Consider the following 27,795-nt stretch of genomic DNA (forward strand, 5'->3'; position numbering starts at 1 on the left):
TTTAGGGTTTAGGGTTTAGGGTTTAGGGCTTAGGGTTTAGGGATTAGGGATTTATGCTAAATATTTGTAGGCAACAATAAGAAGGTTTAAAGTTTAGGGTTTAGGGTTTAGGGTTTATGATATATGGTAAAATCTATACTTTAGGATTTAGTGGTATAGGGTATATGTATATGGTTAAGGGCTCAGTGTCTATGAGTTAAAGTTTAGGGTTTAGGTTTGAATTTAGGAGTTAGGGTTTAATGTTTAGAGTTTAGTATCTATTGTTTAGGGTTTAGGATTTAGTATTAAGGAACTATGATTGTTTACAATGACTTTAGAGTTTATGATTACATGGTTCTCATTAAAATTATATATTTCATTGTTGTCCATATGGATTAGATCATCTAGGCCACAATTGTTTTGTTGATTTAGGTGGGTTTTTGGATTTTGGATTTTGGATTTTGGCTTTTGGCTTTTGTTTTTGATTTTATGAGTTTTTGATTTTGGTGGAGATTTTAGATTTTGCAAAATCTTAAATGGTAACTTTTCTAGTTTTTGATTTTTATATAATTATTATTTAGAAACGTTTTAAAATTATGTATTGTAAACTTTATTTTTATTTTTTAAAAACAAAAAAAGAGTTTACGATAGAATTTGTTGAAAATCCCAAAAAAGTGGGTTTTGGATTTTAAGAACAAATGACTAGAATCTATAAAAATCTAGATTCCCTATAATTTAGGGAATTAATTTTTTATAAAATCATAAATGGGTGAAAAAGTGGATTTTGCAAAATCAAAAGCCAAAATAACCTTTAAAAACCAGTACCAGTCAAGGCCCTAGATTTTTTGTTTTCTGAATCTGTTTATGTTTACGTGATACAATTAATAATAATACAAATAAATATAGTAATATGGATTTCAAAATGAAGGAAAAATGTTATTATTATATATTTTACAAAAAAATGATTAAAGATTTTTAATAAAATAGAAAATGTGACAAATTAAAGAGAAATTAAATTAAAAAAAAAGGGAGAGAGAGAAGAAAGTGACAAGAGAGATAAGAAAGTGACAAGAGAGTGAAAATAATCATCATATCTGTTTTATTAATTTTAATTTGACTGTCAAGATTTAAAGAGACAATCTGACGGACCAGATCATTCCGTCAAAAATATTTCTTAACCATGCTACTTGACTTGAGGTGAAGAGAATAAGGGTATAATGGTATTGATTTTTTTGGAATAGTAAAAAAAAAACCTCAAAAAAGTGTCTACTCCCTCCATGTGCCTCATATGCTCATAGAAACTTAAAAAGTGTCCTAAGATACATTTGGATGTAAATATCCTAACAAAATTTGTAAATATCCTAACAAAATTTGGATGTTTAATTAAATAGATTGAGAAATTTTGTGAGAATGACACATAAACATGACATTTTCGTTAATCACCCATAAGGATAAAGTTATTTTAAGAAATGTTTCTCAATTAATATATAAGGGATATTGGCAAAAAGACTATAATTATAATTACAAAATCTAACGACGTAAATAAAAATAATAATCTCAAGAACAAATCTATGGGCCTAGGCCCAACCAAAATAAATGATTAAGGGCCTGCCTGATTTAAACACAACGTTTGCGGTTATGAATGCGGGAGTTTGCTGAAGCGGGCGGTTGCGGTTTCAAGCGTTATGAAACATTTTGAACCACTGGTTTAATGGTTAAAATTGAAGCGTTTGGAAGAGTTTTATGACTGGCTAACCAGCAGGTGCTACTACGGTTAAATTAAAAATAACCAAAAAATATAATATATAATTATACAAAGTATAAAAATACCAAAAATTATATTATTATGATAAACTGTAAAATTGAAATATAACTAATAATAAAATAAAATTCTTCTTAATTATTCAAACTAATTAAATTTTGTACTCAAATATGCATTTGGTTCATTAAAAAACATCATCAAGTTATATGCAAATTACAAAAAAAAAGAATATGACAAACTAAAAAAAATATTTCAATTTTTAGATATTCCCCGGATTAATAATATTATTACAATACTTAGTTAGTATCTTATCATTTTTCAGTTTGGTTTGATGCTATGATTTTGGTAGAAAAAAACTAGCGTTTTAAGAATTAAAAATCACCAACATATATGGAAGTTTTCGAGAGAAGTTTACGCTGAAAAATGTTACAGATGACATTGTTGATGTAATCTGCAAAGAAGCAAAAAATTGTTACAACTAAGATGTCAATTTTTTATTTAAAGTCTAATTAAATTTATCTCTAAGGTATGTTTACTCTCAAATCTCTAATGATCAATTCGATTCTTGTCACTATTTTTTTGTTGTTCAACGTGTATCTATGATCCATTTTTGGTTTAAGAGCTTATTTCCGAACTAAATGAAGTCTTAGCAGAAAGAAACATCGAGGAAGAAGGTCAATGGAAGAAGAATCTTAAAGAAGATACATTAAAGATTTTTGAGTTTTTTCCTCAAAATATTCAAGGATCTTATCTAATTTACTAAGCGTCATTGTCGATCTTAATCAATAACTACTAACTAGGTCAGTATCCGTGCTACGCACGGTATCTTTGATTTAATCAATCATCAAATATAAGTTCTGTGTATTCCACATAAACTCTACTTTATTTTCATTATATGTAAACATATAGTTGTATATCATGTATCATTGGAATCAAATAAATATATTTAGTCTCGTCAAACAATATTTTCTTAAGTATATTTAGTTTTCTCGGGTTGTAGCATGGAAACAATGTCTAAGTTGGTATGTACGTTTGGGAACGTAATTGTATATTTTGTATATGTAGGTTTACACATAGTAGCTTTGTACGTTTTCGTGTATGTAAGTGTTATAGAAGTTTAACAGAATCTCATAATCAGAAAATTTCTAATTATATATATGTTTATATTTACAGAATGTGAAACTAACATTTGATGATAAAATAATTATATTATATGAGACATAAGCCATTTGTGTAATAAATAGATTTTACTAAATTTTGCAATTCTGATAGAGACCGACAAATAAATAAATATTAGAATTAGAGATATAAAACAATAATAAGATGTTAAAAAAGAAGCAATAATACGTAATATTTAGTAACATTATTATTTATTTTAGGATGAATCATATTAAATTTTGTCAATAATAGCGATGCGATATTGTAAGATATCAAGTTTTAGAAGGTATTCTAAATTCGAAATATGTAAGAGTCATAACCAAAATCATACACAATAAATAACAAGACGACCATTAGGCCGGTACCAAAAAATAAAAATAGAAACTTGTTCATACAGAAATAAAAATAATATAAGACCGAGTTCAAAAAGATAAACACAAAAACATTATTTTAAGTAGATGTTCAACCGCCATTCCTTGCACCTTCATCACGTAGCCTACAAAACAAACAAATGTGGCATGCAATTATAAATAATAGTATAGATATTTCGTTTATATAATTACTAATAACGAAATGTAAGAATATATGAATAGATCAAAACTTACATCTCATGGATCTCGTTAGACTCGGGAATATCAGGATCCGGAAAGACGGTTGATATCGGGCCTGCGCTGCAAACACGTACGTTCTTTGGACCATCAAAATAACGGTCAATCTTCCACCACCCAAGAACAGCGACAATAACTCCACCACCATATCGATGATAATTATGATCAAAGTCAAGAGCTTCCTTCTTAGTAGCTAGACATTCAAAAACACGGTTTCTAAACATAAAATCAAAAATAGTATTAGAATAGTATAATTTAGGTAATTCGAATTAAACTATCAAAGAAGGAAACTTACTCATTGTCACTTATTTTGAATGTTAGCGTCAAATCATCGACGTTGTTTTGCTTAGGTCTTGTGTTAATCAATTCTCCAACATCATAGATCGCTCCCACCAAGTCTCCAACAAATTACATAAATTAATTAAAATAAATCAGAGTCAAATATATACAGTTGATATTGAAAATGACAAAACTAATGAACACTAAGATGCATGATATAAAATAATGACCACAACAAATTCATAAAAATCTCACCGACTAAAACAGATTTATCGATTTCATCATCAATAATCGAAGAGAAGGATGCTAGACGATTGTGAAGAATAGCGGGTACCAGACTTGTTAATCTAACGACAGTGTCAACAGAAAATCCAATTTTGAAGGTATGAGTTGTTGCCCTGACAGAACACGAGTTCTCAACAACTCCAAAACTTGTTATCGTTACCCATTCTCCTTCATTAATAAAATGTTTATAGTGATCCGACATCTTATATCCAACAGTAGTTTCAATAGTCATACCCTACGGATCAAACATACTAATCAAAATTCTAAAACATGCAAACCTAAAATTATCATTACAAAACAGTCAATACTTACATGTTCGTCGGCAAGAATCAAACCCATAACCTTTGAAGATGGAACCAGCGAAACTAAGAATGTCCTCACAACTCTCCCACGAATACACCATCCTGTAATAGACGGTTTCAACAGTGAAAGAGGATGAAACGATTCCATCTTTTGGCAGAAATTTCTTAGTTACTTTTTTGTATTCGTTTTATGAGATGCCAATGATAGCGATATATATATATATATATATAAGAGAGACAAATACACCGTAGAGGCATGTTTTAGACGCAATTTTTTAAAAAAGTAATAATAGTCATGACGTTTCAAGTCACTTCGTAATCTTGAAGATTCTGTAATATATTTTGAATAACTCAATTATTAATAAAATTATAAATTTGGCGAGTCTTATATTTTAGGAAATAATATAAATATTGTATCGTTATTATTAATTGGATTTGTTATATAAATACCAATTGTTTTAACTGCGTGGATAAATTACTAATAATCACATGATCCTATAATGTTTGAGACATATAATAACAAAATTTCCATAAAAGTTAATAATTATGCAGAGAAATAAGTAACAAAATTTTAAAATATTTTTAATAATAGAAGTGATTACTAATTAGGAAACAATATATATATGCAAATATATTGTTAACAACAGAATCTATAATTTAATTATATTATGGCACTTATATATAAGAGTTGAAATAATAAATGTTTTCAACTTAGAAGATTATCTAACGATGTTGATTTTAACGACATATTTCTTTGGACAAATCTTCTAATAAACTCTAAGGTTTGGTTTTTATTTTTCTTTGTTTAATAGTATAGATATCTAACTCATATTTTAGATTACATTGTAATCAAAATTTGCAATCCAAATACGTATTATTAAAATCAATAAAATATCAACATTATTTAAACCAAAATAAACTAATAATTGGCTAATCTAAAAGCAGTTATAATTTGATCTAAGTTTACAGTTATATAGTTATTTAATAAGCATTAAATAAAAAGAAGCATAATAAAGTTAAAGTTTAACAAAGTCTTTAAAAGTACAACTTTAAAACATAATAGATAAGTTTTTAAACAAAACGATAGATAGGGGTCTGGTGTTGCATTTTCAGTTCTCGTCCACAACTTCACCTAGCTCAGGTGTTTGCATCCGTTGAAGGAATTGAGTTCTGAAACAGTAGGAAAATAGAAAAATTAAAAATAACCAAGACCAAAATTTTAAAAAATACAATAAACAGTTAAGGGATAATAAAAATATAAACGTTCTTACCTGACGCGATCCATGTTAATTTCTGGGTAACTTTGATTGAATGTAATTCTTGAAGCACCATTATGTGAGATTAGACATTGACGACCTAAAATATTAATGTTTTTATTATATGAAGTAGCTATATAAATTATAGATAAGATAAAATGAGTCTTAAATATACCTTCATGATCATCAACATTCCAAAATCGTAGCACACAGATTGTAGGATTCATACCAAAGTTCCAATGATAACCAAGTTCTATACCAAATTCCCTCCATAATTGCACAAACAACTCACAAGTATATCCGCTTGCAACACATATCAGAGATTTACCCCTAATAACAATATCAAATTATTCCACCAAACATCTAAGTTCTATGAATTAAACCAACTATAAAGATAACAATATTTACTATGTTTGTGCATTCAAATATATAACCAAATAGATGACGAACTATATAGTGGAAAATACTAACCAAGAATTTTTAATCTCAAATTCGAGAAATTGAGAAAGTATAGGATTTTCTGAAGCTTGAGGGACAAAGTCCAGTCTTGTTATATTCCCAACTCTGACGACAATACCATAAGCATCTACAAACAAAAAAAACGATAATATGAAAGATTAATATTTTCAAAAAAATAGACTTTATATTAGTGAAAAATCTAAATAAGAAAGTTACCATGGACAGTTGAAGAATCAATAGTCTTGTTTTCGATCATAGAGAAGGCAACAAATCGGAAAAAGTTACTTGATTCTCTATTAGGCACAGGAGACATTTTGGTAGTCTGAATGAACTTGATTCTCAACTTATTATCGGTTAAGGGAGGTTTTCTACCGCCGCCTGATTTGATCAAAGGTATGTTTTCCAAGAAACCAACCTCCTTCATTGAGAACTGTAGGGACGTCATATCCAATGTAGAAATAAGCACAAATGGCATCAATCATTGTGCCCTAAAAAAAAAATTGACTTATGAATTATTAATAGATTAGATCCAAAAAACAAATTACCATCTCGTCGCACAAGATCATTTGGTAACACTTCCCACCCTCATGAGGAAGTGTTATCCACCAACATAGTAGCTTCACAAAAACCTTTCAATTTTTTTTTTTTGAGAAAGTTGAAATAGATATGAGATACCTTTAAAATAACCACCTCTATCATCTCTCAACATCTTTTTCTTTTTGAAACTAATAGGGTAGAAGAAAGATGTCGAAGGTAAATAATGGATGAAAATAAGAGAGGAGGTTACCTTTTTTTCAGGTTGTGTCCTTTGACAGTTTAGAATATTACTTGTATATTAAATAGAAAAAGTTAAATGTCATGCAAATCTTGTCAATCGAATTTGGAATCTCGATGGTAAATTATAGTGCTTTTTATGGTTACTTACGAAATTTAATAAATTTTGAAAGAACCAAAATGTGACATAAGTTGTCATATCTCTTGGATGAGTTGACTAATCTTGTTATCAATCTTGGAAAAGATGGAAAGAAAAGATGTGAACAATAGATTTAATTGAGAAAGCAAGTCTCATAAATAGATTGAAGAGAATATAGATGTTAATATTTGTATCTACTCAATAAAATCTACTTTATTACTCCAGAAAATATGTATGAGAGCAAAATATATTTAGAATAAACTGATCTATATATATATATATATATTACATTCCTTAGAAATTAAATTCTAACTGTTATATATGTATCGATTATTTTTAAGTCACAAAAGTAATGATGTGACTTTCATCTATATCCAAAAAGAAACTTTAAAAGGAGTACCTAGGTTTTCAAAATCAATATTATTTTAATACGAGAGACAAGATACTGAAAGATAATGCTTTTGTAGGGTTATAAATATAAAGAGTCCAAATATTTAAGATTACTTTTTGTATAGGACAATGACATTGAGTTGAAAAGAAATGAACTTAATAATAAATGATCCTTATGTTTCCAAGAATGATTTATCTCAAAGTTTTTAATGTTTTATTCTTGATACCCAATAATTTTAATTTCCTTTTAAAAAGAATCATAAATAATGATATGTCAAATAAAATAAATTAAAAGGATAGTATTTTAAGAGAAATAAAAAAATACTACAACTATATTTATATGTAATCGTTGCAAATTTATATATGAGTTTGTTTGTAGATTTTTATGTCATACTTATAAACTTTGTTAGGAGTTTAACAAAACATAAAATATATAAAAATAAAAAGGGAATACAATACTTAAATAGGTTCAAAACATAAGCAAATTTTTTTAAAAAAAATAACTTACAATGATAAAGTTTGCAGGAAATTTAAATAAGTTCGAAACATAATTTAAATAAGAATAGGAGCTGGGAGGTCAAACTCCTAATTATCTTCAATCACTTTCATCCTTGGGTTCTCTGGAAGTTCATCATAATCTTCGAAACCGCGGCTGTAAAAGAGAAAAAAAAAAAATTGTATTGATTAATTGATGTTATGGTTAACCAATACAATAAAAAAATGATAAAATTCTTACATGTAGCTTTGAATATCTATCTCAGGGAAATTGGTTGGATTGAGGTAAATTCTTGAACATCCAAATTCTCTCTTCAAAACATTCTCACCTGTTCCATTAGTTTCATTTAAAATTATATAATACAAATAACAATCATAAGTAAATAGAATTACAATAGAAACAAAAATAACTAACCCTCAATCTCAGCTATTCTCCAAAATCTCACAATGGCAACAATGGGCTGATAGTTATAAGCCGCTGAACTAATACATTTTGAGAAATTTGTAACAAAAAGTTCACAGTATCTTCCAACAGCATAGCATTTCATTTTCTCTCCCCTAACCAATATGATAAAATATTAGACTAAGCAATGCATTATTAAGCTAATTTTTCAGACAGATGACACATTACTAAACATACTTAAAAACACTACAACTTACATATTGTCCAAAAGTTCGAATGAGACATATCTTGATTCATAGTCGGTTTCACCTTGGCGACAAACAAATAGAAATTTCTTAATAGCCGAGATATTTGTCACCACACCCATTGCATCTAAGTATAGAATACTATATTAATACCATATTCAAAAAATAATAACATAAACTACTATCAAAAATTAATTCTTAAAATGAGAAGAACATAGATTGACTAAAAACTTACCCGTGACATAATCCCAATCCTCAAGACATGGATACTTAAGGTCAATGGGAAAAATGAAGTCAAAGAAGTCTCTTTTCACAAGTTCCGGAAGAGGGTAAACACTTGTTTCCCAAATGAATTTGATGTGGAATCGAAAGGAAGAATACCTAACCCTTGATTGAGGAACAACGACCCGAAAGCCAGAGATGTGAATCCATGTGCCAGGCTTGAGAAACGGACGGAAGGGATTGTGATAGTTTCCTTGAGGAATTGTTGCATCAACACGGTTATTCTGAAAAAAGTCCAAATAACTCAAAGATTAAATAGTTTGTGATGATCTGTTTCAATAATAACAAAGTAAACTGGGATTAAAAGAAAAAAAAAGTGAAAATACAAACCTTGTCATCATGAAGAATCATGGTCGTAATTTCACCATGACTATTTGGAGGATGATTCCAAATTGATAGGATCTTCACGTTAATCTTCCAGTTAGTTGAGGTATCCCTCAAATCGGTGAGTTTGTGAACAGACATTATGTGTATCCAAGGAAGTTTTTTTTTTGTTTAGAAAGATAAAGAGTTAAACCTAATTTTTTTAGACTTGAGGTTTTTGATTTTATATAATTGGGGAAAGATACAATGATGAAAAGTTGAAGTGTAAAAAGGAAACGAATCGTCTAGAACCAATAGGATTTCTTATAGGTTAGAACAATAATGATGACATTTATTTCTTAGCGTGTTACTAAATATTATAATTAATAAAATGAGAATCTATGAAAAAATAGGAATAGGTTATTTTGTTTGAGTTATCATGATTAATCATATTTAATAAGACGGATTATTTAGTGTACAAAATCTTTGCTAATTCTGATTTTGTAGAATATTTAACACAAAATTAGCAAAATTGTTTATTGTTCTTAGTATGATTAACATTATAAAAACCAAATCATGTGTTTCTTAATAATAAACAATTTTCTTTTCTGAAAATTTGATGTTTTGAGTTTTTTTCTTCTTTCATCAAGATTGATGTTCTACATCAACATCATTACTATTTTTATTGTTAACCAATAAAAGAAGAGAGAAATATAACTAATATTATAGTTAAACTAACAAAATAATAATATTTCATGAAAAGTTGTTATTCTTACTTTGTGTAAAAATTCTACAACATAAAATTTGGTGAAAATAAGAGAGTAATCAAATCTCAGCTCTGTGTATTCAAAAAATTTAGATTTAACAAAACAAAACGACATATAATTGAAATAACTTTATTAATTCCCAAAAAAATTCCACAAATAAAATAAAGATATTTTAGATCTTAAAAAGTAAAATAACTCTGATAACTTTAAGCAAATAAATAAGAAAGAAGAAAACGATCAAAGCTGGAGTAGTCATTGAGCATCATTCGCCGGAGCCTTCCTCAGACATGGTCATCCTAGAACACTTCTTCCTACTTGTGGAAGCCTGATCATTTCCATCAACATCATCTGAATCTTTTCGTTTTGATGATGGAGTAGAGGTTGACGACAAATCGACATCAAAAAGGTCAACACCATTAGTGAGCATAAGGGAACTCTATATGAAAATACAAAAACATTTTAATAAGACAACCCTAAAAAATAAATATAAATAATTGGAATAGTTTAATGTTATTTGACAAACCTGTTCGATCGAAATTAAGGATGATGGATCAACGTATGCATCAGAGTCTTCTTGAACGATTTCATCAACAATGTTACCGGTGTAGACTCGGGCAACAGTGAATGAATCATATCCACCAAATATGTTTTCCCTTTGAATGCAAAATAGAAACTGAAAAGTCTTCCCTTTCAAACCATTGATCACATCAGGCAAAACAGTTGGGTCTTCGATCTACAGAAAATATAGATTATTATAACATGAACGTGGTCATTTTAATGAAAGAGTTTATTTTTAAAAAGGCATTATACCTCATCAAATGACCCATCAAGCAATTCAGGGGCAATAGTGCCAAAAATTTCCTTTGCATGACTGTCGAATAACATGCATCTAGCTTCACCGGTTTGGCCCATAATATGGAGATGTAACCAAAACCTAAAAGTTAAATAGGATTATTAGCTTCTAAACACCAAATTATAATTAATAATACATTCAATATAAAGATTTCATAAAGATTAACTTGGCAACAACATATTTTGCAAAACCATTGCATATTTCACACCAAAATCTTGGCTTTTGAGGTAGCTTGACATCTTCAAGTTTGATAGCTTCCTCTTCGACAACCTTCTTGTTGTGAGCACGACAACAAAAATAGTACCACGGCCAATCTGTATCAATTGCCGAAACAGTGCAAACTGTTTTGCACTTACCCACCTTCAAATTAATATAAAGAGGAATTAACAAACTAAGTTAAAAATATAAAAAGGTAATAAAAAGGTTTGTAGGAAAAATAAATTAATGAATAGTACATCAGAAGATGTGAGGACGTCCTTGATTGTTTGCCTTGGATAATCACCATCGTCATCCCCAGTTCTTGGTGCATAGAGCCTCTTGTGAAAAGATCCAGAACTTCCCAAAGTTAACCCATCAGTTGGTATGCTATATATCAAGAAAATATACATTGCTTAATATTATGTAGAAACAAATATATTTAGTGACAAATAAATACAATTACCTTTGCTTAAAAAGACCCAACTCAGCCAACGTGGGATCCACGAAGACTTGTGAAACATCAAAAGAATTGGAAACACTCTTAGTATCTGTTTTAAAAATATAAGGTCGTGTTTTTAAATAGTATAGATATGTAGTAACACATAACAATATAATTACCGTTGTAGAGATTGATCTTCGCAAATCGGATTAAGCAAACAACAGTACCATCGGCTGACTCCTGGCAAGCTTGGTCAACAATCTCAGCATACTTTCCCCAAAGTGTACATGCCAAGCGAGTGTCACTAAAAATGGAAAGAATAAATTTATTAATAAAAAGTAAAAAAACAACAAACTTTAAATAAGAATGAATATGAATATAGATTGTTTGTACTGCTGATCTCTCAAATGGAAATCGATTTTTTTGGTGGGCTTGTTGTTAGCGTTAAGATCTTGGATTTTAGACCGATCGACAACCTGACCCATAACATCTGTATAGACAAATAGAATAAATCTATGAATATAATGACTATATAAGAGATAATGCATGTATGTTCGAAAATAAAATGAAAACTTGAATCTAACTGTGCAAGATATTTGAGTTAGCGGATCCAGAGAGGATCACATCAAACTTAGCAAGTGAGAGGAACAAAGCATCAGAAACGGTATCACATGGAGAGACCGTGGTTTTGAAAACAAAACCAATCTTGTTTCAAGTCAAAAATACGATACTGGCCACTTGTAAGATTTAGAGTGATTGTCGTAATAATCTTCCAAACACCCTCGATTAAGCACCTTTCAAACTTCTTGATATGCTCTCTTCTCACAGCAGCATACATCTTATCACCATATATGACAAAATAATTTAAATAATAATTAGTAAATGAAAATGATGCTTGAACACACTATTAAGGATTACGAAAATATAAAGTAGAAACTATAATACGTACACCTTAATCAACCAAAACTATTTCGATGGATTCACCAGCCTTTACAGAATATTGCCTCCAAACATGAAGCAATTTAACCTGAATACGCCAAGCGTTCTTGTAAGGTTTTAGCGATTTCAAGGGAGTGAATGGAAGAGGATTGGCGAGCATCATTTTAAAAAATGAATTTGGAAATGAAACTGTGTGAGTGTAAGCTGAGTGAGTAGATTGAAATGAGGCGTCCGATATTTATAAGAATGAGCAGTTTGGTCAAAAAAACATGCGCAAAAGATATTATCCTTGGAATTCAAGTTTATTCGATATAAAAAATCCGATGATTATAGGAAAATATTTATCATTTCCATAAAAGTAGGTATGAATATAGGGAATACTTGAAAAAAATGTAAGATAAGTGCAAAAGAGAATTGAAACGAAATATTAGATATGTTAGAATTATGGAGAAATGTAAAATAATTCCAAAAGAAGATCGCAAAGAAATATTAGATGTGCTATAATTATGGAGAAAATGTAAGATAATTCAAAAAGAAGATCCAAACGAAATATTATATGTGCTATAATTATGGAGAAAATGTAAGATAATTCTCAAAGAAGATCCATACGAAATACTGTTTCATCGTCATCCACGAAGATACGCCAAATATTTAATGAAATTAATACGATTAGTTTCCTGAAATAGAGTCGGATGAATTTATGCATGAAACTACAAAATCGGACGACTTGAAATAAATCTATTCAACGGCCAGGATTAAAAGGAGAATTCCATTTTTTGTTTTATTAATAAAAAATGCACGTGTATTTTTTTGGAAAATACGAAATCGAACGGATAAAAACAATTCAATTGAATGACCAAGATTATAACGCATAACCCAAAAGTTGTAAACCAGGGTCAAAAAGATCCGCGTGTTTTTTAAGTGAAGGCGAGAGATCGAACGGACACAAACACTTCAATCGAATGGCCAAGATTATAACGTATGACCCAAAAATTGTAAATCCGGGTCAAAAGGATCCGCGTGTTTTTTAAGTGAAGGCGAGAGATCGAACAGACACAAATAATTCAATCGAATGGCCAAGATTATAACGTAAGTTAAGTGATTCTCAGTTAAAGGTAAATTTTTCCATGACATTAACATTTTAAACATATGATTTTAAGGTAATTTTTTTGTTTTAACTGAGAATCACTTAACGTACGTCTCAAATAATAGTGTAGATCATTTGAGTACGTTCTATACTTCTATGAAAAAGATTGATTATCCATGTCATCAATCCACGTCATTACACATAATCCACGTCATCTGAAACCGCATAAACCTTTCGGTTTCCTCCCGAACAGTACTGTTCATCAGCGGAAAAAAAAAACTGTCGCTCTCTCTCTCGACGGGAAAACGATATCTAACCCTAATTTCGCCGCCGTTTTCTCTATCTCTCGTCTGTTTCGTCTGAAACTCTAACAGCGGTGTCGCATTGCAAGTTGAGTAAAGTCACATCCCTATCAATTCGCATATGAACTCAATTTGTCTAAGTTCCGGTAAGTCTATAACCTAACTTTACTTCAAATTTTCCGACAAGAATCTGACATCTAAGTTCAATAGCAAGTGATTCCCGTCACTGAAACCGTTTTTCGAAAACTATCGCGATGTTATTGATGGTTTTTAACGATGCTTATTCCGGCTGGTTTTTGCCGTCGTTGATTGACATATGGTGTCTGATTTGTTATATCTATTTGATTTGATGGCTGAGTTACTATTTGTTTGCCGACTGATTTATAATTTATCAATGCATCTGTGTCTGAGTTTGTTATATGATGTGGTTGAGTTATGATTTTATCAATGCATATGTGGCTGAGTTTGTTATATGATGTGGTTGAGTTATGGTTTATCAATGCATTCGTGGCTGAGTTTGTTTTACGTTTTGTCTGAGTTATGGTTTAACCTTACATCCGTGGCCGAGTTTCTGTTATGATGTGGTTGAGTTTGTTTTATGTTTGGGCTGAGTTTCTGTTATGTTATGGCTGAGTTTGGTTTATGGTTTGGCTGAGTTATGTTATCTGTGGCTGAGTTGTTTTATGTTGTGGCTGAGTTTGTTTTACGTTTTATCTAAGTTATGGTTTAACCTTACATCCGTGGCCGAGTATCTGTTATGATGTGGCTGAGTTTGTTTTATGTTTTGGCTGAGTTTTTGTTATCCTATGGCTGAGTTTGGTTTATGGTTTGGCTGAGTTATGTTATCTGTGGCTGAGTTGTTTTATGTTGTTGCTGAGTTAATTTATGCTTACGGCTGATTTATGGTTTATCAGATGTCTGAAGACCAAGCAAGGGATTACCGTCCAAGACTTTACCTAGCGGGGGATTCTAATCTAGAGGCTAAAGCCATTAATCAGAACATCAAGATGGGAGATTTCCCTCTGATTAGAGAATCAATAGGACAAGATACATGAGATCAAATGAAAGAGACACCTCTTGGATTAATTGCTAAGCTAGTTAATAGCCATTTTCTTTGGTCTGGTAAGATTATACATTATCTACTCTACAGACAGTTAAGAATACTGAAAAAGGAGATTTGTTGTCTCGTGGCTGGTCAACCTATCAGGTTTGGCTTGAATGAATTTGGTCATATCACGCAGTTTAACACAGATCCACTACCGAGAGAACAGTTTAAGCATGCAGTGGACTACAAAACGTTCTTCAGGGAATTGGGTGTGCCAACCGGTGAAGGTCTTAAGTTAGATGAACATAGGCGAGGCTTAGTAGTGTGCAGAGCATGGCCTCTTGAAAAGCGTATATGGTTTGGCTTGCATCCTAACTCTAGGATACCATTTGAGAGTGCCAAAAGAGTTTTTGATGACGAAACCATGAAGACTTATCCATGGGGTCGGTCAGCATTTGAAACCCTTGTTGTTTCTATAAAGTTGCCGAGGCCTATTGGCAAGTCGTACACCATCAGTGGTATGGCTTTCGTGTTACAAGCTTGGGTGTATGATTCAATCAACACCATTGGAGAGCGATTTGGGAACGTAGTCAAAGAGGATGAGATTTCGTTGCTTAGATGGGGTTGCAATCGTACCCGTACAATAATAGAATCGGCCATTGCTGAAGATATCACAAACATAACGACTACTGCAAGTGCACAATATATATGAGTAGTACTTTAGGATCGAATCCACAAGGAGAGAAGTAGTTCAAAGAAATCCTTCAGAAGAGAGTGAAGCTAGGACCAAACAAAAAGAGAGGGGGTTGTTGTATGCAGTGAATAAGCAAAATAAAAGACAAGTAACTAAAATAGACGATAAGCAATAAGAGAGAAGTGTTAGGTCTTTGGGGGTTTCTCCGGATATCATGGTTCAAAATAAAGGTATAGATCCCAATTTAGGTGATAATATGGTTAGTTTTTTTACTTCCCAATTCTCGTTAGGTGAAAGCCGGCTATTCTCACTATACCTCGCCACTCAGTTGCCCACACGGCTAGGAGGTGCTAACATAGTTTCGAGATACAGATGAAAGCATTAAGTTCAAGTTTGATTCTAGTCCATAAGTCCCTATCACTTGGCGGGTGAGCAACGATTATAGTTCTTTATTCAGTTGAGATAGTTCAAGCAATTATACAAGATTTTGCCAAGTATAAAATACCTAAGATCAAGTACAAGTTGGCGTTTCAGACATACCTGCATTAAGATTAAATTCAACTAGAAAGAATAGTGTAAACGATCAAGCAAAACCATAGAAACCACCAACCTAAATCAGATCTAAAGTCCCCATGAATTCCCCTTTGAAACCCCCTCAAACCCAACTAGAGATCTACTCGCTCATGGCAAAGGAGCTAATCAAAAGTTGGGTTGAGTAAGTCATAATAAAAAGACAAATAAAACTTAAAAGGGGTTCAGAGATTACTTCTTTGAATGTAGAACACAAGAGGCAAAGCTCCACCTTAAAGAATCTTATACAAAACGAAAGAGAAGAAGAGGGAGATGGTGATCTTCGAGCTCAAGAGGTACGGTGGCGAGTTGGCAGCTCTCGGCGACGGCTAGGTTTTGCTTGTGATGAAGGCACACCTAGGGTTAGTAATGTAGGGAAATATACGATTGAAAGCTCTTGTATCAATGGATCAAGAGTATTCGTTCGTAGCTCGGATCTTTAGCTTTCTTAAGTATCTATGGATCAAAAGAAAGAAGAACTCAAAGACTTCAGATGAGAAAAGCTTCTCTTTTATAAAACGAAAACAACCAAGTTATAAGCTTACAAGAATAAGAGTATTTATACTCTCCTAAAAACGAAAACCCTAAATGATGAAAGCTTGTCGACTAAGCAACACTAAACCGTCATTCAAAATAAAGAAAGCCCAACAAGAGTATTATGAAAACTTAAAAGGAAAAACCCAATAAAGAGATAGATGGATGATGACGCTACATCAGGTCACCCGGGGTAGAAAGAAAATTTGTTCTCGAATATTCAGCTTCCTCACTAGCGACATAAGGAACCAGATGTTTCACATTGAAGACGTCTGCGGTCTGCATATGTGGCGGCAATTGAAGGCGATACGCATTGTTGTTAATCTTCTCAAGAACTTGAAGTGGACCAATCTTTCTTGACTTCAGCTTATTGTACGTTCCCGGTTTAAAACGATCTTTGGTCAGCACCGCCCAAACTAAGTCTCCCACATTAAACGTAACATCCCGACGATGAGCATCATCAGCTTTCTTGTACTTCTCCGTTGCAATTTCAAGATTGGAATGGACCTTTTCATGAACAGCTGCAAAATCATCAACAAAATCACAGGCTCTACCATGAAAGCGAGTACGATCTGGAGAGATACCAAGATCTGCAGGGCAGCGAGGTAACAAACCATAGACCACTTGAAATGGACTAAACCCGGTACTCCGATTAGAGCTCTATTGTGAGCAAACTCTGCCTGGCAAATAACCGTATCCCAAGATTTGATATTATCACCAACCAAACATCTCAACCAAATCACCCAAAGCTCGATTTGTCACTTCGGTTTGGCCATCGGTTTGAGGATGATAAGCCGAACTCATGTCCAATTTCGTACGTAGCAGCCGCCACAAAGATCTCCAAAAATGACTTAGAAAACGAGAGTCACAATCCGATACAATAGACATAGGTAAACCATGAAGTTTATATACTTCCCGAAAGAACAAAATCGCAACTTGTACCGCATCGGTGGTCTTCTTACACGGAATAAAATGCACCATCTTGGAAAAATGATCGACAACAACAAAGATGGAATCATTACCTCGTTGTGTTTGTGGTAGTCCAAGTACAAAATCCATGCTAATGTCAGTCCATGGCTGTGTTGGAATCGGAAGAGGCAAGTATAGGCCAGCATTAGAAGCTTTACCTTTAGCAGTTTGACAAACACCACAACGAACAATGAATCTTTCAACATCACGTCTTAAGGTTGGCCAAAAATACGATGAGCTTATCAATTGAAGTGTGCCATCTCTTCCAACATGACCTTCTCCATGAAGCTCGCTAATTAACTTCAACCTCAAGCTACAATCAGGAATACATAGCCGAGAACCCCAAAACAAAAATCCATCATAAATGAGATACTCATCACCAATCCCATTGGTCGCGTCATTCCAAATCTTAGCGAAAAAACATCAGTAGGATAAAATGTAGGAAGGACTTCAAAACCCGTAATTGACATATGAAATGTCGTCAAGAGAGAATGTCTTCGGCTTGAAGCATCGGCTACCTTGTTCAAAGTACCAGCTTTATGTTTAATCACAAAGGAGAATTGTTGCAAATATGCAAACCAGGAAGCATGTCTCGCCGAAACCTTGTCTTGAGAACCCATATGTTTAAGAGCATCATGATCTGTATAAAGAACAAACTCACGATGAAAAAGATAATGCCGCCAATGTTTTATGGATTGAACCACGACATATAATTCAACATCATAAGTGCTGTAACGACCCCTTGCTCCAGCTATCTTCTCACTAAAAAATGCAACAGGTCGACCCAATTGACTCAATACGCCACCAATACCTGATTTTGAAGCGTCGCAATGGAGTTCAAATGCAACGTCAAAACAAGGAAGAACGAGAACCGGAGCTGTTGTTAACTTTTTCTTAATCATGTGAAATGCAGAATCAACTTCTTGTGTCCATGAAAACTTTGTAGCTTTCATACAATTTGTAATAGGCGCCATGATGCTACTAAAATGCGAGACAAAACGCCGGTAAAAATTTGTACCTGATTGTGGAGTTGGCCAAGACTCGATGGTACTTACCTTTGCCGAGTCCACTTTCAATCCATGTCTCGACACTATATTCGCCAAAAACAGAACTTCCTCCACACCAAACGAACACTTCTGCACAGCCCCAAATAATTTCTCTCGTCGCAGCACCAAGAGTACCTCACGTAAGTGACTAAGGTGGTCTTCAAGGGACAAACTGAAATTCAATATATCATCAAAGACAACTACAAAACGACCAATGAACGGGCGTAAGCTTGATTCATAACACGCATAAATGTGCTTGGCGCATTAGAGAGACCAAACGACATCACAAGCCATTCAAACAAACCTTCTCTTGTTTTAAACGCCGTTTTCCACTCATCACTAGGACGTATACGGATTTGATGATATCCACTCTTAAGATCCAGCTTGGAAAATATCGTAGCAGAGCCAATTTGATCCAAAAGGTCATCCAAACGCGGAATTGGAAATCAATAGCGAATTGTAATTTTATTGATCGCTCTACTATCGACACACATACACCAAGAACCATCCTTCTTAGGAATTAGCAATGCGGGAACAGCGCAAGGACTTAAGCTTTCACGGACATGCCCTTTAGAAAGAAGTTCTTCTACTTGCCTTCGTAATTCATCTTGTTCCATAGGACTCATGCGATAGTGTGGTCGATTAGGCAAAATTGCACTCGAAGCCAAGTCTATACAATGTTGAATATCACGTAATGGAGGCAATTCATTAAGTAACTCTTCAGGAAAAACATCTTGAAATTCTGCTAACAATTCACGAAATGCGTCTCGTACCGCAGCGACAGGTGAAGACATGTAAAAACTCTATAAATTAATAATGTCGGGACCGGAAAAATTTGTTAATTTAAAGAGGTATTAATTTATCGATAAATTAATAATTATTAATTGATAGAGATATTTTACAAATTTTTGTAATTTCTTACAAAATTTGATTTAAAAAATAGGTTTTTCTATATAATCAATAATCTTTTTAAAATCAATTACAAGTATAAAACCATTATTAGGTTTAAAACAAAATAAACTTTTTGTACTTGGTAAAAATATTAGATCGGAACTCTACAAAAAATTAATTTAAATTGTATAAAAGAAATACTAGAGTCATATTTTACTAAATTTTTACATAATATATATTCATAAATATAAATATATATATTCATAAATTTATACAATTATTAATTTATAATATTGATGGGACCATATATTTACATAAGATTTTCAAAAAAAGTTACTATCTTATTAATTTATCAATTTGTATCAATTTTTACACTGGTCCCAACTCGGAATCGGAAGAATTTATTAATTTATAGAAATTATTAATTTATCTAGTATTAATTTATAGAGACTGTACTTGTTTCCATCATTAGCACAAATGCTACTTCCTCCTCTTGAAGTTCTTCGAACAGTTGAGACTTATTTATTAAGAGTACAGGTTTCGTCTCTTCCAAAGACACAGATTTCTTCTCAATATCTTGACTTGTAACCAATGGCTCAGAACACTTTTGAGATTGCAATAACGTAAGGCGTTTTCCTTCGTATGAAAAACTATGTGTGTTTGTGATATGTCTATAATTTGCATGATTTAGGCATTCATTCTTCACCACTTTGTCATTGTTTCATCCATAAATCATCTCATTAGGAGTCGTTTTAGTGTGTTTTACATACTTAGGACGATTTTGCATTAGGATTGCATGTGCATGGCATATTTGGTTGTTTTCAGGTATTTTGGATGCTTTTGGAGTTCAAACAGAGGAAAAACAGAATATGAAGTCGGAATGCCCAATGACGCCTTCAGCAAAAGTACTCTATCGCAGCCTCGGAGCCCTGCCAGGGCAAATCACTCTATCGCAACCCCGGAGAAGCAAGCAGCTCAGTTTCACTCAATCGCGAAGCCGGAGGAATCACCCCATCAGAACCACTCGATCACCACTCGACCACCAAGAAGCCTATCTGCTCTTTCTGCACTCAACCAGACAAGCTGAGAACAAAGAATAGAAGAGAAGCCGAAGAAGCCACTCGATCACCACCTCATGACATCCACTCGATCGCACTCGATCACAGGATCGCTGGACCATTCAATCTCGACTTCACTGCATCTTAGTCGATTGCAAGACGGAGCCCCTAAAGCCCAGTTTGATCAATGACATACTCGATCACTAGGAAGCTCATTTCAGCCCGTCAGATGCCAATGACATATTCGGTCGCAGGATCATGACGTGAAGATTCGCTATATATTTAGTTTCCTTATTTGTTTCATTTCTCGCTTATATAAACTGCCTCTTAGGGTTTTCCCTAGGGCATCCGTTATTATCTCGCTTTTACATTTTCGCAACTTTCATAGCCGCAATGTTTCTCCTGCGACTTTGTATTTTCACTTTCAAGTATTTGATATTAAGTTTTCGTTTAAGTCTTTCGTCATTTCTGTTATCATGTTTTCAATCGTTGCTTTGCTATTGTCTTTGATTATGTCTGAGTAGTGAACTGTATTTCTGAGGATGGGATAGAATAGTTGTGGTTTACTTGGTCGTTTTAGGTTGTTGAGTTTAGAATACTAGAATCCCTTCTGGATTAGTTGCGCTTATTGCTTGTTTCACTGGCTAATGTGGAGTATGAGTCCAGACGTCCAGCGCTCATAAGGCGTTTAAGCGTTGAATCCTATTAATTCCAGAGATATCTGACTCTACCCCAAGGGATTGGCTGTAGAGAGGGTATTGACTTTAACATGTTGATTCGATAATGCCTGCTTAGTTAGAGATCGCTAAAGGGATTTAGGTCAGTGTCTAGCTTTGCTTGAGGATTTCTATCACGGGAGTGAATTAATCTGTTGTTGAACTTGTTGTCTAGGGATAGCTTCTGTGAAGTTTTCTCAACCGCCTGAATAGATTAAGTAGACCACACTATTCGATTATCCCATCCTTAGGAATCGTTTATCCATTTGATTGCCTGTTATCATTTCTGCTTTGTCATTCACTTGCCTGCTATTGCCATTTCTGCTTTTAGTTTCATTTCATTTCTGTTATTGCATACTAGGAATGTTAGAACCAACCAACTTTCTTCTTGGCTTGACTTAGAGTTTTCTGATCATATCTCATCTGTTTGCATCACACCGGATTGGATTGACATCCTAAAATAGTACAACGACAAGATAGTGTTTTAGGGATTAATTGAGTAAAATCCTACTATCAATTTGGCGCCGTAGCCAATTTAGGGTTTGTTTGCTATATTTGAGATCATTAGAAACGTTAAGATCAAGTTCGTTTTTGTTACACAAGTTACTAACATTGTGCCTTTTCTGTCTTTGTGTTTCAGGTACCTTGCAACCTGCTTTACAGAAGTATCTCTGATTCGTCTATTATATCCCGGCTGCTATCTGTTGCATGCATACACGGTCACAAGGAAATCTGAACCTCCTATTCAACGATAACATCGACAGTATTGCTCGCCAACAAAGAGAACACACAGAAACCGACACAATGGCTGACGTTGTAGATGAGCAAGAGCAACCTACCAACATTGGTGCTGGTGACTTCCCTCACAACCACAACCAGCGTCATGGAATTGTTCCACCTCCAGTACAGAATAATAACTTTGAGATCAAAAGCGGTCTCATTGCCATGGTTCAGGGGAACAAGTTTCATGGCCTACCAATGGAGGATCCGCTAGATCATCTTGACAAGTTTGAAAGGCTCTGTGGCCATACTAAAATCAATGGAGTTAGTGAAGATGGTTTCAAGCTTCGCTTGTTTCCATTTTCACTTGGAGATAAAGCCTATATGTGGGAAAAGACGCTACCCCAGGGATCAATCACGACCTGGGATGACTGCAAAAAGGCCTTCTTGGCAAAATTATTCTCGAACTCCAGGACTGCAAGACTCCAGAACGAGATATCCGGATTCACTCAGAAGCAAAACGAAAGCTTCTGTGAAGCTTGGGAGCGCTTTAAGGGTTATCAAACCAAATGCCCTCATCACGGATTTAAGGAAACTTCTCTTCTCAGACACTTTACAGAGGCGTCCTACCTAAGATACGTATGCTCCTTGACACCGCCTCCAACGGGAATTTCTTGAACAAGGATATCGAAGACGGATGGGAGCTAGTTGAAAACTAGGCTCAGTCAGATGGCAATTACAACGAGGATTATGACAAAAGCATCCACACCAGTACTGAATCTGATGACAAGCACCGCCGAGAGATTAAAGCTCTCCATGACAAAATCGACAAACTCCTCCAAGTGCAGCAGAAGCATGTTCACTTCGCCTCTGAAGACGAAGTATTCGAAATTCAAGAGGGGGAGAATGATCAGAGCGCTAAAATCAATTATGTTCAGAACCAAGGCGGCTACAACAAAGGGTACAACAATTACAGACCCAACCCAAATCTGTCATACAGAAGCACAAATGTCGCCAATCCTCAGGACCAAGTTTACCCTCAACAGTAGCAGCAAAACCAACCCAAACCGTTTGTTACTTACAACCACAGCCAAGGGTTCGTTCCTAAGAAGCAGTTCCAAGGAGGGTATCAACTACAACAGCCACCACCTGGTTTCACACCACAACAACATCAGGCCTCTGCACCCCAGGAATCAGACATCAAGAATATGCTCCAACAGATCATGCAAGGCCAAGCCGCAGGGGTAATGGAATCCGCAAAGAAGCTGGCTGACTTAAACAACAAATTTGACAGACAGTTCAATGAACTGAGTAGCAGGTTGGAATCATTGAACACAAGGGTACGATATCTGGACGGCATTACTACTTCCCCACCTGTTACAAACAACCCATGCCAGCTTCCAGGAAAAGCAATCCAGAACCCTAAGGAGTATGCCACTGCACACGCAATCACTATCAGACATGAGCGAGAGCTGCCAACTCGACATGTCTCTACATCAAACACTGAGGACAGTGTAATTCAAGAAGGGGACGCTTCCACTCAGATTGAAGTCTCTGTTGCTGAGATCGGCTATTCAGCTCAACCTTTCTATCAGGCTCAGTCTGACTTGGAGGAGAAGGCTGCTATAATCGAGAGGATGGTAAAACGATTAAAGCCAGATCCATCACCCTCACTTGCTCTTCCATGGACGTTCAGGAAAGCTTGGAAAAGTAGATATGAATCTCTGGCAGAAAAACAACTTGATGAGATGGAAGCTGTGATGCCCTTAGTAGAAGTCCTCAAGTTGATTTCAGACCCTCACAAAGATGTGAGAAACCTGATACTGGAAAGGCTCAACATATATCAGGATTCAGATGACGAAGACGATGTCATTATGCATCAAGCCGCTGGTGAGAGGATTATTCAAGAGAAGCTGGAAGATCCTGGATCTTTCACTCTGCCATGTTCCATTAGGCAATTGACTTTCAGCAATTGGCTATGTGATCTAGGAGCCTCAGTCAGTTTAATGCCACTCTTTGTGGCAAGGAAGCTGGGATTCGTTCAGTACAAGCCCTGTGACATCACCTTGATCCTTGCTAATAGAACTTCAAGGAGACCTTTCAGCATTCTAGAGAACGTGCCAGTAATGGTAGATGGAGTTGAGGTACCCATTGATTTTGTCGTGCTTGAAATGGATGAAGAGTCTAAGGATCCTCTAATCTTAGGAAGACCTTTCTTAGCCTCAGTGGGAGCAGTAATAGATGTCAGATATGGTAAGATTGATCTCAACCTTGGGAGGCATGTCAAGTTACAGTTTGACATCAACAAATTTCCGACAAGGTCACCAACATAAGGAAAAACCTTAGAGATCCAGAGAGCGGTTCCAAGTGAAGGCTTTGAGATCAAAAGAGGGAAAGAGCAAATTTCGGTTCAAACTCCGCCATCGAACTCGACTACTCGATCGAGTATACCCTCCTCACTTGATTGGCTGGAACTCAAAAGGAAGACTGATTTCCAGAACAGAACCATTAAGAAGCTGAGCTACACTGTTGAAAAGCTTAGAGACAAACTAAGTCGAATGCAAAAGGAGGTTCAACCCCAGCTCAAACATGACAAGATTTCAAGAAAGGAGATCACCTGGGATTGGTTAGAAGAGGAAGACTATCCTCCAGAGGAGGAAGCAGCCTACTATGAGGAAAGAAGAATTGAATACTCAGCTGTGCAACTGTCAAGGGAGGATGCTGAGTATGATGATGATATCAGTGAAGAGGAGGACTTCTCAAGCTCCCTCTGTCACATTTTCTCCACTTGATTAGTGTGAGGAGTCAAGCTAGAGACTCTAAACAAGCTCACTTGGGAGGAAGTCCCACGACTATCCCTGTATATACTTTTTATTTATTTGTTACTTTTGATTCGTTTTGGTTGTGTCTTTGATTCTCAGGAAATGAATAACAGCTGGAGTGATCAACAAGGATGTGATCGAGTGTTAAAATGAAAATTTTACAAAAAAAATTTCAAATACTCGATCACAACATAGGAGTGAAAGCTCAGGAGTACGATCTAGCAGTTTCGAGATAACAATTTTCTACTAGATCGCAAGGAGGAGTGAAAGTGTCCACAGAACGTCAATGACAAACCTCAGTCCCATTAAGTCTACTGGATTTCAACCTCCACCAAAACTCCAAAAAGCCCATGCTGTGTCCACTTGTAGCCCATGACACGGAATTAAAGGATCAACAGCCCATACTCGATCACAAGGCGCGTGACTTGAAGGACCCCATCCTGCCGACATAAAGCACCATGCTTTGTCACCTTATCACTTTGCTGACATCATAACGGGCATTTCATCCCATCCGTCTGTTTAAAAGCAACACACCTCTTCCACTCATTCAAATCGGAAAGGGAGATAAGTGTCACTACCCTTCACTTTTCTTCATCACTTGTGATTTCAAAACATCTCTCTTGTTTATCTCTCTACTTCACTACCAAAAACGCTCTCAACTCTTTCGTTGTTGCTAGCTGTTATTGATTAGAACAGAACCTCAGAAACTACTCTATCGCAACCCTGTCTCTCATTTGCTTGCTTCACTCGATCGCGACCTGAGCTCTCACTATCAAATTCTACTCGATCGCAACTCTATATCAATAGGAAGTCATTTCTTTCATTGTCTTTGTTTGTTTCTCACTAACCTACTGAGCTTTAGTTGTGAGTTTCAAATCGATTTCAGCTTCAAGATGAGTTCACACAGCTACGAATCATCTATGGATGCCGACTACTATGTTGATGATGCTGAATCTTGGTCAACTAGGCCCGAGAGAGAAGCAGAGGAGTATAGGCGATTTGTGGAGGAAACAGAGCGAGCAATCGCCAATGACAGGAGAAGAGAAGCGATAGCCAGAGGGAAGAGGTCAATGACGGAAAATTATGAGCTAATTGATGAAGAGATGGAAGATGATGCGGAGTACATTCCGGAGCAAACCCGCAAGACCACCAAGTCCCTAATGAAAGAAGACAAGCTGACCCCGGGAGACTACTACAAGGCTCTCAAAAGAAATTCGTTTTGGGGAACAAGATATCCTCACCCGGAGACAATGATGGAGTTACGCATCCTGGAAGACGTTCAGCTCTTGTTCGAGAAATGCCACATGACAACACTCATGTCTCATCCCTATCCTACCTATGAGGATGAGACACTTCAATTCCTTTCATCACTTCAAGTGGAATTATTTGAGGGGTTGTCAGCTAGTGAGTTAAGAGAAGAAGGGCTTGGTTACTTAAGCTTCACCAACGACGACCGCGACTATATCATGGTGATCAAGACGCTAGAATCCATGTTCGGGTTTCCCAATGGCACGGGAACGAAACCGAGGTTTGCCCGAGAAGAGTTAAAATCTTTGTGGAACACGATTGGAGATACCACCAGCTTCAACTCCGCTAGATCCAAGAGCAACTCCATCCGCAATCCCGCCATTCGCTATTTCCAGAGAGCCATGGCCAATGTCCCTTACGCTAGGGAAATATCCGCTACTGTGACGAACCAAGACATGGAGACGTTAGACGTGGCGCTGCTAAGTTTCCTCCGTTACACCAAGGACGGGAAAACGATGAAGGGAGATACCAATGACACACCTCCGTCAATGTATCTTCTCAATCACTTATGCAGCTACAGAGGGTGGGCGATGGCCAATGACAAGAAGAACGCGAAAGGAGCCCTTTGCCTTGGAGGAGTGGTCACACCAATCCTCCTATCGTGCGACGTCCCGCTGCGACCGGATCCAATCCAACCACGTTGGATGGATATCGCCCATCTCAAGCTTGCCCATGTGATCGAGCATAAGGTCTATGACAGGAGGTACTCTTTCAAGTTTGATCACCCGTCAACAGGCGAAGCAACTATTCTTCTCCCATTCAGTGAAATGACAACCACCACGGTGAGAGACAACATCGACTTCTCGCCACCACAAGAAATCCTCCATGTTGTGATTGGAGGATCCGCGTCCCGGAATGTTGAAGAAGTAGAAGGTCAGAGTGACAATGAGGAGACCAATTGGGAGAACTATGACACGAGCCGCTACCACTTTGAAGAACATAAGCCCCCTTCACGAGAAAGCAAGAGTCTCGCTGAAGCACATCGGAAGCTCAGTCTAACCCAAAGGTGAGGCAAGTTTCAAGACAAGATCATCCATAAGTGTGTCAAGGCCATTGACAACATGCAGAAGGCAATCAGTTGCACCACATCCACTAGTGCGATCACCAGAGACAACCCGCTAGAAGACATGCCATCCAGGCGTCATGACATTGCCCCGCCAAGGCAATCTGCTTATCAACAGAGAGAACGCGCTGTCCCGCAAGAACCCGCACGACACTCGTCTTACGAGGTCAGGGAGCACAAGAGGCGGAAGAGCGCTAGGATGGTCCGATCATCAAGCAAGAGTCGGATAATGTCGGATCAGAGAACACATGAGCGTCGTGCTCCACAACCTGTTGGGGTTGCGATCGAGCACAATGACGAGGAGATGGCGGAGCCACACCAAGAACCGGTCATGCCTGCTGAGTACGCTCAAGCAGATATGGATGACTACATCTCCAGGACATTCTACTGAGGTAACACACCAAAACCCTTTGTAAATACCGCTTTTGTTTTTGTTTCTGTGTTTATCTTGAATTCTTTCACAAATTTTGATTACACAAGGGACTGTGTAATTTAAGTTTGGGGGAGGGTTCAAGACGTATTTGACTTGTTTTTTGTGAATATCATTTGAGTCTGCATATCATCTAAGTCATAGAAAAAAACAAAAAAAATTTTGAAATTTTTTGAAAATGAATTCCACAAAAACAGAGTGATCATTTAGTTGCATTACATTTAG

The 27,795-nt window shown here is 35.4% G+C and overlaps 8 pseudogenes across 8 annotated transcripts; 3 read left to right on the forward strand and 5 right to left on the reverse strand.

The window, feature by feature from the left end:
* Nucleotides 1–3,361: 3,361 nt before the first annotated feature.
* AT4G07430 lies at nucleotides 3,362–4,521 on the reverse strand (annotated as a pseudogene; the record flags this gene model as incomplete). Its single annotated transcript has 5 exons — nucleotides 3,362–3,395; nucleotides 3,505–3,723; nucleotides 3,803–3,905; nucleotides 4,042–4,306; nucleotides 4,384–4,521.
* Nucleotides 4,522–5,482: 961 nt separating this feature from the next.
* AT4G07435 lies at nucleotides 5,483–6,570 on the reverse strand (annotated as a pseudogene; the record flags this gene model as incomplete). The annotated part of the gene is made up of 6 exons: nucleotides 5,483–5,543; nucleotides 5,645–5,729; nucleotides 5,805–5,896; nucleotides 6,101–6,215; nucleotides 6,305–6,466; nucleotides 6,504–6,570.
* A 1,406-nt stretch (nucleotides 6,571–7,976) lies between these two features.
* AT4G07440 lies at nucleotides 7,977–9,281 on the reverse strand (annotated as a pseudogene; the record flags this gene model as incomplete). Its single annotated transcript has 6 exons — nucleotides 7,977–8,043; nucleotides 8,128–8,215; nucleotides 8,302–8,411; nucleotides 8,547–8,661; nucleotides 8,770–9,040; nucleotides 9,147–9,281.
* An 867-nt stretch (nucleotides 9,282–10,148) lies between these two features.
* Nucleotides 10,149–12,214, reverse strand: AT4G07450 (annotated as a pseudogene; the record flags this gene model as incomplete). Its single annotated transcript has 10 exons — nucleotides 10,149–10,322; nucleotides 10,410–10,619; nucleotides 10,697–10,820; nucleotides 10,906–11,099; nucleotides 11,195–11,324; nucleotides 11,401–11,485; nucleotides 11,556–11,680; nucleotides 11,770–11,866; nucleotides 11,961–12,081; nucleotides 12,155–12,214.
* A 2,551-nt stretch (nucleotides 12,215–14,765) lies between these two features.
* On the forward strand, nucleotides 14,766–15,461 carry AT4G07452 (annotated as a pseudogene; the record flags this gene model as incomplete). The annotated part of the gene is made up of 1 exon: nucleotides 14,766–15,461.
* A 1,306-nt stretch (nucleotides 15,462–16,767) lies between these two features.
* On the reverse strand, nucleotides 16,768–19,365 carry AT4G07454 (annotated as a pseudogene; the record flags this gene model as incomplete). Its single annotated transcript has 1 exon — nucleotides 16,768–19,365.
* A 2,570-nt stretch (nucleotides 19,366–21,935) lies between these two features.
* On the forward strand, nucleotides 21,936–24,736 carry AT4G07456 (annotated as a pseudogene; the record flags this gene model as incomplete). The annotated part of the gene is made up of 1 exon: nucleotides 21,936–24,736.
* A 953-nt stretch (nucleotides 24,737–25,689) lies between these two features.
* AT4G07458 lies at nucleotides 25,690–27,531 on the forward strand (annotated as a pseudogene; the record flags this gene model as incomplete). The annotated part of the gene is made up of 1 exon: nucleotides 25,690–27,531.
* Between the last annotated feature and the right edge of the window lie 264 nt (nucleotides 27,532–27,795).

The sequence above is a fragment of the Arabidopsis thaliana genome, chromosome 4 (genome assembly GCF_000001735.4).
Source record: "Arabidopsis thaliana chromosome 4, partial sequence".
In the NCBI taxonomy this organism is placed as follows: Eukaryota; Viridiplantae; Streptophyta; class Magnoliopsida; order Brassicales; family Brassicaceae; genus Arabidopsis; species Arabidopsis thaliana.